The sequence below is a fragment of the Mustela erminea genome, chromosome 14 (genome assembly GCF_009829155.1).
Source record: "Mustela erminea isolate mMusErm1 chromosome 14, mMusErm1.Pri, whole genome shotgun sequence".
NCBI classification, from domain to species: domain Eukaryota; kingdom Metazoa; phylum Chordata; class Mammalia; order Carnivora; family Mustelidae; genus Mustela; species Mustela erminea.
Window position 1 is genome coordinate 24,780,173 of NC_045627.1, and position 17,703 is coordinate 24,797,875.

General features: G+C 35.5%; 1 long non-coding RNA gene across 1 annotated transcript; it reads left to right on the forward strand.

The window, feature by feature from the left end:
- Positions 1-6,596: 6,596 nt before the first annotated feature.
- LOC116573520 lies at positions 6,597-12,129 on the forward strand. The gene is made up of 3 exons (XR_004278859.1): positions 6,597-6,607; positions 11,828-11,895; positions 12,117-12,129. It is a non-coding gene; the product is annotated as an uncharacterized LOC116573520 (long non-coding RNA).
- The last annotated feature ends 5,574 nt before the right edge of the window (positions 12,130-17,703 follow it).

Genomic DNA, 17,703 nt, shown 5'->3' on the forward strand with positions numbered 1-17,703 from the left:
TATGAAAAACTTACAGTTAATATCATACTCAGTGAGGTAAAACCAGAAGGTACAAGGTCAGGATGGCCACTCACCATGTTTATCCAACCTAGTTTGAAGTCCTAGACACAGGAAGTAAAAGGCATCAAAACTGGTAAGGAAGATAGATGTAAAACTTTTACTATTTGCAAATGACATGATACTATATATAAAAAGATTCCAGCAAAAAACTATTACTGATAAATGAATTCAGTAAAGTCATAGGATACAAAATGAATGTACAGAAATCTGATGCATTCTACACAATAATAATGAAGGAGCAGAAAGAGAAATTAAGAAAATAATCTCATTTACAATTGCACCAAAATAATAAGATGCCTAAGAATAAACCTAACCAGGGGGGCCTGGGTGGCTCAGTGGGTTAATCCTCTGCCTCCGGCTCAGGTCATGATCTCAGGATCCTGGGATCGAGCCCGCATCGGGCTCTCTGCTCAGCAGTGAGCCTGCTTCCCCTCTCTGCCTGCTTGTGATCTCTCTCTCTCTCGCTCTCTCGCTCTCTGTGTGTCAAATAAATAAATAAAATCTTTAAAAAAAAAAAAAAAAAAGAAGAGTAAACCTAACCAAAGAGGTAAAAGACCTGGACTCTGAAAACTATAAAACACTGATGAAAGAAACTGAAGATAACACAAGGAAGAGGAAAGACAGATTGAAACAATAAAATTAAAACAAGATTATAGATTAAAACTACAAATATTGTTACAATGCTTATAGTACCCAAAGCAATCTACATATTTTATGCAATCCCTATCAAAATACCAACAACATTTTCCCCAGAACTAGAACAAACAGTCCAAAACTTTATATGGAATCACAAAAGACTTCAAATAGTCAAGGCACTTACAAAAAAGAAAAGCAAAGCTGGGGGTGTCAAAATTCCAGACTTTAAATTATATTACACAGCTGTAGTAATCAAAGCAATATGGTACTGGCACAAAAATTGACAATCAGATCAGTGGAACAGGATAGAAAATCCAGATATGAACCCACAATTCCATGGTCAATTAGTCTTCTATAAAACTGGAAAGAATATCCAATGGTTTAAAGACTGTCTGCAACAGATGGTATTGGGAAAACTGGGCAGGTACCTGCAAAAGAATGAAACTGGACCACTTTGTCACACCACACACAAAAATAAATTCAAAGTGGGTTAAAGACCTAACTGTGAGACCTGAAACCATAAAAGTTCATACAAAACGACCCAGATAGGAATGTCTCTGACATCAGCCTTCACACTTTTGTCTATGTGTCCTGAGGCAAGAGAGATAAAGGCAAAAATAAACTATTTGGACTACACCAAAATAAAAAAACCTTCTACACAGTGAAGGCCTTTGACCAATAATGCAGTCCTCCACACTCATCTCCTACTTGCCCCAATCCATCCTATCCATATATCCATCCGTATATGCTGGGTGCAGAACAGAAGTAGGAATTGCCAGGAGAGGCAGCAGTGGTGTATGATGGACACACAGTTTCCATGCCAGGCAGTCATGCCTGATAGATGACACGTGATACCATTTACTTTGAGATAGGAGGAATTTCCTGAAAACTTTTGTGGAAATGGCAGGAAACAACAGAGGTGCTTAAATCATGTCAGAACAATGAAAGTTTGGTAATTCGCATTTATGTGACCATTTTGTTCTTACCTACCATTTGGTAAAGGCCTAAGAATGTCAAGTTTATGAGCACTGAGGGACCTAAATAATTAATATTGTTAACATACTTAAATAAAGGCACTGCATTCCTCCATTTACTTACATTTTAATCTGTTCAAAACAATCATCTATGAGAAAATATCTGAAGATATGAATATCAGTTCATGTTTCTATGCTTGCCAAAAATAAATAAAATAAGCAATTTAATTTTTGAAGGTCAACTTTAGCCTTCATTAGTGTCATATGAGAAACAAGTACTTGTTATTATTAGCTTAGCATTGCCCAGATTCTATCCTTTTCAGATACATGCGGACAAACAGAACAAAGCAGGGACAGAAATTTCTGCAGGAAGAAGCAACTTATCCAAGTAATTGTTTTCCACAAGCCACCTTTACCTACACCAATTCCACAGAACGTATTGCCAGTTTTCCCTGTAGAAAGTCCACCTGCCTATTGGTAAAAATACCACAGACTGAATTCAGATAGCCTGTATTCACCAGTGGTCCTATTGACAGCAAGGAGTCACTGGTGCTCATACTCTGAAAACACCTCTGTCTGGGGCTCTCACCGAAAAACAACAGTGCCCAGGTATGTGCTGGAAAGGCCAAATTACTTCAGGTTTCCAGAGCCCTATGCACTTAAACTCTGACTCATCACATAACCATCAGCTTGAGCCCTTTCATAGCCTGTCCACAGAAAGATGGGTGCAGAGTGGGATCAGAGTGGACATGTATGGCTACTCATATGCAACGAAAATGGTGTTTCATTATGCACACAGCAAAGGCTACTTCTTATTGAACAATGTTCCTACTCTCTTTCAGTGTTAAAACTATTGAATGGTTACATAATATTTCATAGAAAAATCATGTAACTACACATCATCTTCGAGTCATTGAATTGGTTTTCAATATCTGATGGATAATATGCTTCATTAAACAACTTTACACAGATGCTTTTGTTCATATGTTATTGTATCCTTAAGAGAAGCAATGAGGACTTTGATTTGAGAGTCCAAAGTAGACATATTTTTAAAACTATTTTGCTTGATAGCTCTCCTGGAGTACACAGTTTAATATTTTTTTCCATCATTTCCATCGTTTTCACATATAGTTGTCTACACAAAACATCAATAGTCTTGTAATGACCAATAATCTGAGAGAGAAAGACGATAGAACAGTATTTTAATTTGCAATTTCCACCATATTTCCTGTTCCTTTTTGCTATCTGTGTTTATTATCATGTGAATTACCACATATTTTCCCATTTTCCTATTAGGGTATTCATAGCTTTCTTTAAATGTATAAAAATTATTTATACAAGTCATATTAAGACTTAAGTATCATCTTAAACTGTCTTGCAACCCTTTCCATTCTGGGTTTATGTTTTTCAATTGTTTTTGAAAAATTCAACTCAGTAGTTTCTGGCTGGGACTCCAGAAGTTTTGAAGCATCTGTCTCCAGACTACTCATTAATCAAGGCATGAGTACAGCAGGTTCTGGGGAGGCCTGAGGGGTATCTAAGGTAGGAAGAGTGATCACAGACAGTTCCTGGCACAGCAGAAACTCTCATGGTCTCCAGAGGGGCCTCTGGCACTGGGGACAGGGATAATCACTGGGTGTTCAGAAGGGCCCAGTCTTTTTTTTTTTTTTCCCCTCTGAAGCCTGATTGTGTATCTAAGCACTGAACTGATTCTTGACTTTTGTTTTATAGCTTAATAGGATAGTTTGCAATTCTACACTCTGAAATGTATCTTCATATAGCTAAAAAAAAAAAAAAAAAAGAAAATCACCATGCTTTTTACCTGAGGATTTTCACTAAGCAGGAAAAATGTAAGTATTTTTCTAGAAAGAAACACCCTTTCCAAATATGTATACACACTGCAAAATAGACTTATGACAACTACAGGGTAACTTTCTTTAAAGGTCATTGATCATGATTTTCATAGCTCCCAACATTATCTGGCTGGTCATTTAAGAAATAGAAAATTAACAAATTACTCTTAAAAGATGAAACTGAAATTACTCTCAAATGTATATATTTTCCCACACATTTTTCCAAAATATATTTTTCAATTTTCACTTCTTTTTCAAAAAATATTTACATATTTATTTGAGAGAGAATGTGCACACATGCATGCATCAGGGGAAGGGCAGAGGGAGAGAATCTCAAGCAGATTCCCCACTGAGCAGGGATCCCCATACGGGGCTGGATTCCAGGATCCTGAGATCATGATCTGAGCGGAAACCAAGTGTCAGACACCTAGCTGACTGAGCCCCCAGAGGGCACCCCCTATTTTCACTTCTACCAGCAGTACCTGTTGCTCTGACCCTTCACTCTCACTTTGTATAGCACACTTTCTCTTTTTCTCTATTAGAGTAATAATAGTCTGTCTGTCTTCTTAAAATTTAGGTGTTGGTAATAACTAATCAAATTGGACATCTTTTCAAAGCTTTATTGGCTATTTGGTTGTCTCCTGTTTGAAGTGTTTGTTTAAGCTTCTTCCGTGATTTCTGTTTCTATTTATTTGTCTGTATTTTTCTTATTAATTTGTGAAAGCTCATTATATATCCCGATTATGAGTTCTTCAACCATTTTATGTATGACAAATATCTTCTTGTAGACTCTGGCTTGTCTTTTCATTCTTTTATTTTATTTTATTTTTTTAATTTATTTATTTGACAGATCACAAGTAGGCAGAAAGGCAGGCAGAGAGAGAGGAGGAATCAGGCTCCCCACTAAGCAGAGAGCCCGATGCAGGGCTCGATCCTAGGACCCTGAGATCATGACCTGAACCGAAGGCAGAGGCTTTAACCCACTGAGCCACCCAGGCGTCCCCTTTTCATTCTTTTAATGGTGTATTTTAAAGAACAGAAGTTCTTAATTTTAGTATAATCCAATTTGTCATTATTTCTTTTCTATTTCTGATTTCTATGATTTAAGAAAAACCCTTGCTTACTCAACAGTTGTAAAGGTATTTTCCTATGTTCTATTTTGGAAATTATATTGTTTTCCCTTTCATATTTTGATCTTCAGCACTCCTGATGAATGCAGTGTCGTTAATGTGATCAATCTTGCCAGTGAGGTTTGAAGAATAAAGGACATAGGGAATGATGTTGGTGATGAGTGCGCTCTCTGTCTTCAGTGTGGTGGTTATACAGTGCTATGTTTCTCAAAACTTAGCAAAAATACATTTAAAATAGGATCTTTTTATTGTAAGTAAGTGTACTTCAATAAAGTTGATTACAAATAGCCAACTTGAGGTATTTTCCTTTATATGAACTTGGATACTCAAATATCCAAAATTATTTATTTGAAAGTTTGAGTCAGAGTCTATTAGAGATATAGAAATACATGGAGTCCTTCAAGTTTAATTTTCACTGCTCACTGTGAAACCTTCACAATAATTCCAAATTAAATATTGCTGAATAAAAGCTTCCTGTTGTTGCATAAGTTATTGTTTGCAATGCTATTGATCAGTCAATAATAATGGGTTGGAACTGTCAGACTTTATAATTCAAAGCTTGATTTTCACATTATTTAAATTCTTATCAAAAGAATTCCACTTTTTTCATGTTTAAACAGTTGTGAAACCATAAAAGTTGAAGTATATAAAATCAATTTCAGCAATTTTTACTTGACTGTAAGAAAGAGTTTTATAAATCTCACCAAAAACCTTTAGAATAGGAGATTTGCAGCATATGTGTTTTTTGTTTGTTTGTTTGTTTGTTTTGTTCTCAAGAACTCTAACAAATTCTTATTTGGTTTACATGTCACTAGATTATTACAATGAAGTCCCATTCCCTCCATTTATACTTATTTGCCTTTTTGTGAAAGCATATTTTTCTTTACAGGAAAGAGCTGGTGAGTGAGGAAAGCAGGCAATAATAAGTCAGTCATCCAAAATTTCAAGGGCATCATGTCACAGTAGGAAATTTACTCAACAGCAACAGCTTGTAGTGCTAAGCAATGGGACTGGGCTGACTCATTTTTCAAAAATAAGGAAGGGTCAATCCGAAGTACCTGATGTTTCTATCACACCTTCTGGACAGATACACCTTATCCCTAGGCCAAGTCTGATTTACATGTGGGTGGAATAAATTATGTACTTTTTAGAAAGAGTGGATCTTCTTGATTACTAAATCCTATCTCATGTGTGTCTCAAATCTCAGTACTCACTATAATAATTGTTCTCTGCATGGGCCTGGACTATTTCTTTTGCTCATTTTGCTTCGGAAATTTTGTAATATAGATTTCTGAGTAGTCATATTTCAAGCTACATTAGTTAAAATTTTGGGGACATCAGTTGGTCTTTGGGAAAAGGAGGCCATAAGTACCCACAGGATTTATGGGGTGCTGAAGCCCAGAGAGAGCCCGTGGAAAGCTAATGGCCACAACACCAGAATCCAACTTTTTTAACTTCAGCCAAGCCTTGGAGAAACTATTAGATAAAGCATTAACCTTATTCTAAAAGTGATTTATGGGTGCCTGGGTAGCTCAGTGGGTTAAAGCTTCTGCCTTCAGCTCAGGTCATGATCCCAGGGTCCTAGGATTGAGCCCCGCATCAGGCTCTCTGCTCAGCAGGGAGCCTGCTTCCCTTCCTCTCTTGTCTACTTGTGATCTCTGCCTGTCAAATAAATAAATAATTTAAAAATCTAAAAAAATAAAATAAAAGTGATTTATACTTAAATTGCTAGAACAAGACTTACAATTTATGTATTACTAAACTATTGGGGAATTGGTCAGTTTGTTTGGACAGTATTATGATGAACAGCATCTGAAGCATTTAGAGCATGAAGTCTGCCACTATGGTTCTACCTAGCGAAATAATTCCTTTCCAGTACTCTGCTGATTAAGTAATGTATTATGTTCCAGACATTGGGATACAGGCTAGAAATTAAAAAGAAGGAGGAAAAAGAGTTCTATGGACATAGTCCTGATTTCACATAATTTGCTTTCTATAAAAAATTGTAGCTTTGTGTTTATGGAAAATGGTTCAGACTGAGTTGTTTCAAAGTATATCTATATTTCAATAAAGTTAAAATGATACAGTATTTTTTCAAAGGAATTAAGAACTAATTTGAAAATTTGTGATTATTATTAGGGAGGATAACAACTATTATATCTTGGGTTCTAAAATTTTTATCATTTTTGTGTATTCTAAATATTGCCCAGATTGTCTCTTTTAGTCACTTTATCCAATCTACAGCCACAATTTTCTATCTTATCTTGCCCATAATGTTGCCCTTTATTTGGATTACTTCAACAATCCTTTAACAAGTGGATTGGTTTTTTTCAGCATCTTATGTACAAGGTACTGCTACAGGCAATGCACATCCAAGAGAAACAAGAATGACCAGACCTCAGCATTTGCTGAGTTTATATTTCAATTTGTGTATTAGTATACCCAAACGAAGAGTTAAAGAAAATATTATAACTATTTTGAAAAAAACAAACAAACATAGAGGTATGAGAGTAGTAAAATGCATGGGCTATTCCCTGAAGTTGACTATTAACCAGGAACCTGAGCAGTGAGAAGGTCCAGATAACTCAGAGGTGAGGAAGAGCAATGCAGATAAAGGAAAGTGAATGGATGGCTCCTGTAGTCAGAAAAAGGCTTGGCATGCTGGAGCAGCCAAAAGAACCCCAAAACATTTGTACTATGGTGAAATCTTCCCCACTAACTTTAACTTCACAGATAACTGGGAGATACTTCTCTATGGGTCTTTATCATTTTTGTTATCTTAGAGGAGAGGCACCAACTGGCCTTTTGTTCCAAACAATTTTTTCAAGGGTGTTTATGTAGAATGGAACACCAAATTAGCCAGCCTATTGCAATAAAGCTTTCATTGTATACACACTCAGCAAAATTAAACCTGACATTATATTTTGTCTTTATCGTCTAGTCAATAATTACCACTAGCATCAAGTGGTTATTTTTATTTGAAGGATACATGTAAGAGTCTAGTTTATGGTCTTAGAAAAGATACTCAAGGGCATTCCCTTCTGTGCTTTAGCATCACTGATGCCAATTCCACAATTATGTACCCTTCTACAGCTCAGCTTTCTAACATGCATCTCATTCCACATTTTGTACATATTCTAATTTATTCCTGACTTTATGAAAACTCTCTCTGTACAACCACATTATTTATAAAATTTATCTTAGTAATTCCCTAAAGACAGCTAGGAAAACACTGAAATTTTTATAAATATTGAAAGAAGAAAATTCTTCTTTTGCTGGATAGACTCCTCCTTTTTAACAACAATATGGATCCATCTTTCACCCATCTATCCTTTCTGAGGCAACTTGACAATATTTACCAATACTTCATCCCACTTTCTAGAATATGAGAGACATTCAAATTAATCTCCCCTTTCAAAGTGTTGATGGCTTGTGAAATTAGACTCTGGGAGATAGCCTGGAAAAGTGATATGAGCTTCTCTGTCCCTTTAGACTTTCTGAATGAACAGGCAGCATTTCCTCCATTTAAGCAATGCTTTTTTTTTATTTTATAAACAGCAAATGTCTTTATAAAGATTGAAAAATGGGAATCAAGAAAACTGGTTTTTTCATATAAGAAGTTAGATAATAATTAGGGGTCAAATGTAAAATTATGTATATATATCATTTATGGAAAACAATGAGCAAGCAAACCACTTTACTCTGAAAAACTGCCTCTGCAAAATTGAGGGATTTAAAAAAAATTTAATTATCACTTTTCCTTATGGACAAAATCCATATGGATTTCAATTTTTTCATTTTGTATCAGTATGAAATGAAAAAAGACACATTAAAGTATAGTTAAAAATTACATACAATAAAGTGTCATCAAAGGAGAAAATAACTCACAATAGCTGGACTCCTGCCCATTATACTACAGATTGTGGATTTACATGTTTTTCTTAATTTGTATGGGTTCAAACAAACAAACATTGAGCAGACAGTATGAGATTTGCTAATTTTCATATGTAGAACTGAAAGTTTAAGAAGTTTAGATATGATTTCATTTAAATGAATAGTTTATACTAAAACCAAAATGGCTTAATAAAGTGTATCACATGATACCAGGACAAACTTTCTTAAGTAGACATCATTTCTCAAACCTATAATTCTCTGTAGTTCTAAACAATCTAGAAGGATGATTCTATCTTTGAAACTGTGATCAACCATAACCCAATCATGTTCAAAAAAGCTTTTGCACAATCTGTCCAAGTAAAATAAGTAAAGTCAACTGTCAGTGTAAATTACCTAGCAGAAATATTCAAACTAATTTAGTTCAGGTGAAAAAATGGAAAATAAAATCATGGTTTATTAATCTTTACAGGCTCTCTCTAGCACTGGAGATATTATAGAAAGGGTGAACAAATGAATAAATTAATGATAATTTAAAAAGGAGGAAATCAAAATGATGGCAGTTGAAATCTAACCCCATGGGACCAGCTTCAGATGTGTCTCCCATTACTGTGCACTCAGTAGGACACGTCAGTGTTATGAGTGGAAATTCATCTCAGGATTTCTGATGCTGACAGAGCTCAGCAATATCAAGTCCATTGTTACTGATTATCATGCCAGTAAGTACCAAGAGGATATTGTCAACAACAGTGTGTGAGAGTTACAAACTTTTGTGTATCAATAATCTCCAGATTAAACATTCAAAAGAAAGAAGAATAAAATATGAGGTACATGGCAATTTTCTGGAGCATTAGGGCATCTTGTTATCAGTGGTCTTATTTTATTCAAATCCTAATAAAATGATTCAAATTCCCTTTTGGTCATCTGTTGATATAAAGAATATTGATGAGGTGGGGTTCTAGGTGCACGATGGCAATAAAGAACATTTAAAATTGTTAAATGGTTTAGTCATCTCCACAAGTTGAATAAATAGCCAGAATAAGGGGACTTCTAAGTGCTTCTAACACTTCTGCTCAAGCTCAGGCTCTGTCTCCTCCTTGGTAGTTAAGTCTATAGTATTTGTATGCACGTGCATGTGCATGTGCATGTACATGCACACACACACACACACACACACACACGCACACACGCATGCAAAGTTCATTGCCAGATACAGGCTTGTAGTTGAGTTACTTCCTACTTTATTCCATAAATCAATTAATTTTAATAACTGAGATTCAAATATCTTAATGTAGGTGGGGTTGGAATATGGCAGTAGAGTGGAAGGACCCTTAGGCTCACCTGTCCCATGCATACTAACTAGATACTAGATAACTATCAACTCATTCTAAATACTCCAAAATTGATCTAAAGACTAGCCTACTCCACAACTAAAGGTAGGGAAGAGGCACAATGAAAAAAGTAGGAAATGCAGAGACAGGGTTTGGGAGAGATATGGGCTGCTTTGGTGGGGAGGGAGCTGTGGTTATGGAGAATAGCTCAAGGGACAGACTAGCATACAAGGGAGTGCATGGGGAAAAGAAATCCCCATAGTAATTGGCCTGGAACATGAAAGGGGATTAAAGCCTGGAGAATTAGAGCTCAGTGCCACTGGTTCTGAGAAATCTCAGAGGACACTGTACTGCTCTTAGAGAAAAGACAGGGCAAGCAGCCTGTGGATAAACAGTGAGGAAATAGTGATCTGAAGAGCACCGAGGGCACACAATGGGGAGGTTAGTTGCTCATCTCAGAGCATGTCCCATAGGGGCAGCATTCATGGATTGACCTCTCTAGGAACAAAGGAACTGACAAGCACCCTTTTCCTTTCTTACCCTTCAGCATAAACACAGAGCCACCTGGGGGAACCAGTGCAGAGTTAACACTCACTACCTAACTTGCTCACACCAACACCACACCCCTTCCATGCTCAGTGACACCACGCCTTACAGTCTGTTTGCCTCAGTCCCAGGCCCCCTCCCCAGAAGACTAGCCCAAACCATGCTCAGACCCTATATGCCAATGAGGGAGCTTCACAGAGCCTCTGTTCTGGTGGTGGTGGAGACAGATATCATTTCACAAACAGACCAGAGCACATCCAGTTAAAACGTGCCTCATTCAGTCCAGGGACCAAGTACTGCCCACAATAGGCAATGAAAGCCTTTGGAGACAACAGGCCTGAAGGATAAAGTGGCCAAGACAAACCAGTAGAGCATATGCAGCAAACTTTAGACACTCACAGAATAACTAGGTCCTGGAGAACAGAGAATGTTACACATAAGGTCATTACCCTCAAGAACAGGAGACATAGCTGACTTTCCTAACACAGAGAGAGAAACTCATACATTCAGACAAATGAGAAGACAGAGAACTTTATCCCAAATGAAAAAACAGGACAAGGCTATACCCACAAATCTAAGTGAAACAGATGTAAATAATATTCCTGATAGATAGAGAATTTAAAGCAATGATCATAAAGATACCTACTGGATTTGAGAAAAGAGTAGAAGACATGAGTAAGATCCTTAAACAGAGATAAGGAATAGTATAGCACAGATAAAGGGCTCAATAGACAAAATAAAAAACACACTTCATAAAATGAAGAGGAGGCTAAAAGAGCAGAAAAATAAATTAGTGATCTAGAAGACAGATTAATGGCAAGCAACCAGGCTGAACAAAAGACCGTAAAGAACTATGCAAAATAAGATTACATGTAGGAAACTCAGTGACTCTGTCAAACATAATATAGGTCATATTATAAGAGTCCCGGAAGAAAAAGAGAAAAAAGAGGTCAGAGCATTTATTTGAAGAAATAATAACTGAAAACTTCCCTAATCTGGGGAAAGAAACAGATATCCAGATTCAGGAGGCACAGAGAAATCCTATTAAAATTAACAAATGCAGGCTCACACCAAGACATATTGTAATTAAGTCTGCAAAATATAATGATAAAGAAAAAAATCTTAAAAGCAGCAAGGGAAAATAAGTCAATAACTTACAAGGGAAAACTCATAAGCCTTGCTGGAATTTCTTAACAGAAATTTGGCAAAACAGAAGGGAGTGGCATGATATATTCTACATGCAGGATGGGAAAAATCTGCAGACAAGAATATTCTATCCAACAAAGCTACCATTCAGAATAGAAGAAGATATAAAGAGTTTCACAAATGGACAAAAACTAAAGGGCTTCATGACCACTAAACCAGCCCTGTAAGAGATATTGAAGGGGACACTTTGAAAGGAAAAGAAAGACCAAAATCAGCAGTGTAAAGGCAGGAAACACAAAACCAGTAAGCATGAATATTTCTGTAAACAGTCAGTGAAGGAGCTCCCAAGGAAAAGGATATAAAATATAATAATATATTCCTAACCATGGGGAGAAGAGAAAAGAATGGGCTCAAACTTAAGGGACCATCAATTTAACATAGATTGCTATATGCAAAAGAGGTTATATAAACCTAATGGTATCCACAAATCAAAAGCAAGAATAAACATGCAAAGAATAAAGAGAAAGAAATCCAAATATATTACTAAAGAAAATCAGCAACACAGAAAAGATCAGAGAAAATTTCAGAAACAACTGTAAGATAAGTAATAACATGAGAAAAAGTTCATATCTATAAATAATTATTTTGAAGTAAATGGACTAGATGCTCCCATCAAAAGACACAGGGTGTCAGAAATGGATAAAAAAAAAAAGACCCACCTAATATGCTGCCTACAAGAGACTCATTTTAGACCTAAAGATACCCATAGATTGAAAGTGAAGGGATAGAGAAACATCTATCATGCAAATGGATGACAAAAGAAAGCCAGAGTAGTAATGCATTTATTGGACAAGGTAGACTTTGAAACAAAGACTACAGAAAGAGACAAGGAAAGGGACTACATAATCATAAAGGGGATAATCCAACAGGAAAATATAACTGTAAATGTTTATCCATCCAACATGGGAGCACCCAAATACATAAAATTGTTAAATAACAAACATAAAGGAACTAATCAATAGTAATACAATAATAATTGGGGACTTTAATATCCTGATTACATTGACAGCACATTAAAGAAGAAAATCACAAGGAAACAGTGGCTTTAAAGGACATGCTGGACCAGATGGTTTTAACAGATATATTCAGAACATTCCTACAATGTAAAACTGCAGCATACACATTGTTTTCAAGTGCACATGAAATACTGTCCAAAATAGATCACATATTAGCCAACAAAGCAAATCTCAACAAATTCAAAACTGACATCATACTATGAAATTTGAAGTCAATTACAATAAAAAAAATCTGGAAAGGTGCATGTTAAACAACATGATACTAAAAAATAAATGGGTCAACCAGGAAATAAAAGAAAAAATTAGAGTACAAAGAAACAAATGAAAATGAAAACATGATGGTTCAAAACAGCTGGGTGCAAAGGCATATAAGAGGGAAGTAAACAGCAATACAGGCCTACATAAAGAAGTAAGAAAAATCTCAAATAAGCAAGCTAACCTTATACCTAAAGGAGTAAGAAAAAGAACAAACACAGTATCATACCAGAAGGAGAGAAATAATAAAGATTAAAGCAAAAATAAATGATCTAGAAACTAAAACAATAGAACAGATCAATGAAACCAGGACCTGGCTCTTTAAAAAATATATACAAAATTGATAAACCTCTCACCAGACTTGTTATCAAGGAGGAATAAAAGAAAGAACCCAACTAAATGAAATCATAAATGAGAGAGGACCAATAATAATCAACACCACAGAAGTACAGCCAATGTTAAGAGAATATTATGAAAAGCTATATGCCAACAAATTGGACAACCTGGAAGAAATGGTTAAATTCCTAGAAACATATAAACTACCAACACTGAAACAGGAAGAAATAGAAAACTTGAACAGACTGATAATCACCAGAAAAACTGAATCAGTAATCAGAAAACTCCCAACAAACAGTAGTCCAGGAACAGCTGGCTTCACAGGAGAATTCTAACAAACATTTAGAGAAGAATTAATACCTATTTTTCTCAAAGTATCCCAAAAAGTGGAAAATGGAGGAAAACCTCCAAACTCATTCTGAGGCCAGCATTACCCTGATACAAAAATCAAAGATACCACTAAAAACAAAGAACTACACACCAACTTCTCTGACGAACAAAGAAGTAGAAATCCTCAATAAAATACTAGCAAACTGAGACCAACAATACAGTAAAAAAAAAATCATTCACCATCATCAAGTGGAAAATATTCCCAAGTTGCAAGGGTGCATCAACATTCCAAATCAATCAGTGATCAACAAAAGAAAGGATAAGAACTACACGATCATTTCAATAGATGCAGAGAAAGCATTCAACAAAGTACAACATTCATTCATGATAAAAATTCTCAAAGAAGTAGGTTTAGAGGGAACATAGCTCAACATAATAAAGGCCTTGTATGAAAAACCTATAGTTTACTTTGTACTCAATGGGAAAAAACAGAAATTGTCCCCTAAGTTCAGGAATGAGGTAAGAATACCAACAGCATTTTTCAAAGAGCTAGAACAATACTAAAATTTGTATGGGACCACAGAAGACTCTGAATAGCCAAAGCAACACTGAAAGAGAAAAAGCTGGCAGCATCACAATTTTGGATTTCAAGTTATATTACAAAGCTGGAATAGTCAGAACAGTGTGGTACTGGCACAAAAACAGACACACACATCAACAGAACAGAACAGAAAACCCAGAAATGAACCCACTATTATTTGGTGAATTAATCTTCAATAACGCAGAAAGAATATCCAATGGGAAAAAGACAGTCTTTCAACAAATGTTGTTAGGAAAATTGACTGCAACATGCAAACGAATGAAAGTGGACCACTTTCTTACACCACATACAAAAATAAAATAAAAATGGATTAAAGACCTAAATGTGAGACCTGCAGCCATAAAAATCCTAGAAGAGAACACAGGCAGTAACTTCTTTGATGTTGGCTACAGAAACTTCCTTCTTTCATTTTGTTTTGTTTTGGTTTTTTTGGTAGTAACTTCTTTCTAGATATGTCTCCTGAGGCAAGGGAAATAAAAACAAAAATAAACTATTGGAGTTATATTAAAATAAAAAGCTTCTGCACAGTGAAGGAAGTTACTGGCAAAACAATCAGAAAGCCTACAGAATGGGAGAAGATATTTGCAAATGGCATACCTGATAAATGGTTCCTATCCAAAATATATAAAGAACTTACAACCCTCAACACCCAAATATGAATATAATTTTAAAAAATGGACAGAATACATGAATAGATATTTTTCCAAAAAAGACAAACCAATGGTCAACAGACACATGAAATGATACTCAACATCACTCACTGTCAGGAAAATACAAATCAAAACCACAATGAGGTATCAGCTCACACCAGTCAGAACAGCTAAAATTACCAACACAAGAAACAGTAGGTATTGATGAGGATGTGGAGAATGGGGAACACTTGTGTACTGTTGGAGGGAATGCAAACTGGTGCAACCACTCTGGAAAATAGCATGGAGGTTCCCTAAAGAGTTAAAAATAGAAATACCATACAATCTAGTAATCACACTATTAGGTATTTACTAAAAAAAAAATACAAAAATAATTCAAAGAGATACATGTACTACATTTATAGTAGAATTATTTATAATAGACAAAATATTGAAGTAGCCCAAGTGTCCATTGATAGATCACTGGATAAAGATGTGGTTATATAATGGAATATTATTCAGCTATGAAAAAAATGAAATCTTACCATTTGTAATGGCATGGATGGAGCTAGAGAATGTAATGTTAAGGTAAAATAAGTCAGAGAAAGAAAAATACCATATGATTTCATGCATATGTGGAATTTAAGAAACAAAACAATCTAGCAGAGGGAAAAAAGAGAGAGAGATGCAATACATATCCAATCCAAAAATGAGACTCTTAACTCTAGAGAACATACTGATGGTCACCATAGGAGAGGTGGGTGGGAGATGGATTAAACAGGTGATGGGGATGAAGGAGTGCACTTGTAGAGATGAGCACAGGGTGATTTATGGAAGTGCTGAATCATGATATTGGTCACCTGAAACTAATTTAACACTGTATGTTAACTAACTAGAATTCAAATAAAAACTTAAAAAGCTCCCCCCCAAAAAACAAGAAAACCAAATGTCTTAATGTAATAAATCAATTTTGTTAATCCAAATGAGACCTTCATTATACAGCATACTTCTTAAAAGTTTGGATATTTTAACATCGTCTCCCCCCCCCACCTTTTTAATGCACAACTGACAAAATTTTATATATTTAAGATGTACACTGTGGTTTGATATATCTATACATTGTGAACTGATTACCAAAATCAAGCTCATTACCACATCTATCATGTCACGTAACTACCATCATGTGTGAAGAGAATAATTAACCTCTACTCTCTTAGCAGATTGCACATATAGAATACAGCATTATTAACTATAGTCACCATGCTGTACATTAGACTCCCCAAATTTATTCATCTTACAACTTTGTACCCTTGAACCAATTTCTCTTTATTTTTCTCAACCCCAGGCTCTGTCAATCACCATTCTATTCCCTGTGTACTCACTGAGTACACTAAATTTTTTTTAGATTCCATATATAAGTAATACTACATAGTGTCTAACTTTCTCTGTCTGGCTTATTTCACCTTGTATAATTCCCTCCAGTTTCATTCATGTTCTTGGAAATGGCAAGATTTATTTTTTATTTTTTAATCCCTGAATAATAGCCCATAATATATGTACATTCTCTTTGTCTTTTCAAAAAGGTAAGAGTAGCATCTATCATTATTTAATAATTAAGGGAGCGAGAATACAGTGGTAGGGACTTTGCATATGATATTCATTTATTCAACAAACATTTATTTGTGTCTACTCTTTGCTAAGAGCTATTGTAGGCTGAGGCTTCCCATACATTTGCAAATAGAAAATCTGGACCCCTTCATCAAATAAGAGGTAACTAATTCCAACTTTTATAACCAACTGACTATATTATATTTACCCCTATCTTCTCTACTTTTTTTTTTAAACAAACCATGAAATGAACACATGCATGAGAATCTATAATTTCTAACAAGTTCTAGTAGGAGTCCATTCTCTCCTTCTACTCTACAGCAATTTAATTCTTAGAGCACAATACCCACAAAAATCAAATTTTTACTTCAGATCTTTGTTTCTTTTAAACCATTATTTGCTAGGAGGTGAAAACATTTTGCTGTGTGGTTTTTCTTTGAAATAATTTCAAATTTACTGCAAATTTTAAGGACAGCAAAAAAAGAACTCCCCCCCTTTTAGGGCACCATTTCAGAGTAAATTGAAGATATGTTGTCCTATTACTCCTGAACACTCCTGAACTCCTGCCCTATTACTTTTTCCCATGACATGGAAACTCTCTTTCACAAGGCCAAAAGAAACATCAAAATGGAAAATTATTAATGATATGTTATAAATATCTAGGACCCAGAATCTCCAACTAGGAGTTCCTAAAATTTTTCTTTTTATAGAAACTGATCAGTTTAAAAGTACACTTTGGTTATAAAAGGAGTTCTTGGAATTGAATGATTAAAACATAAGTGAAACAATGAATTGAAGGGTGGAAAGATAAATGTGAGCAAGTCACCCAAAATATAGAGCCAAAGGCAGGCTTGGAAAACTGGTAGAACAAAGATTAGAAAATTAGAAGACCAACTCAGGCAGCACAATATTCAAGAAATCTTTCCAAAGTAGCCTTTCTGGAAGGGTGAAGGAACCCCTTCAGGGAGAGTAGGGAAAAGGGCTAATACTAGTAAGCTAATTTTAATATGACCTTGGAAATAAAATGGAATTCAGTTATGCTTATGTAACACAATCTTACACAGTCAGTGGCTGTCTCCAATCCTCTCTGTGCTGTAGACAGTGACAAAACAAAGATAAGACAGGGAGGGCAAAGGCCCCATCAGTCCTTCTTCTGACTACATAAGATTGGAATTGTCCCAAGGGGGTAAATTCTTCTCCTGTGGAATGGGAGAAGAGAGCTATACGTTGTAATACAGTCCTACAAGTAGGCAGGGAAAGGGTGGAATCTTTCTCAGACCTGCTTCTTCTGTTACTTTTTT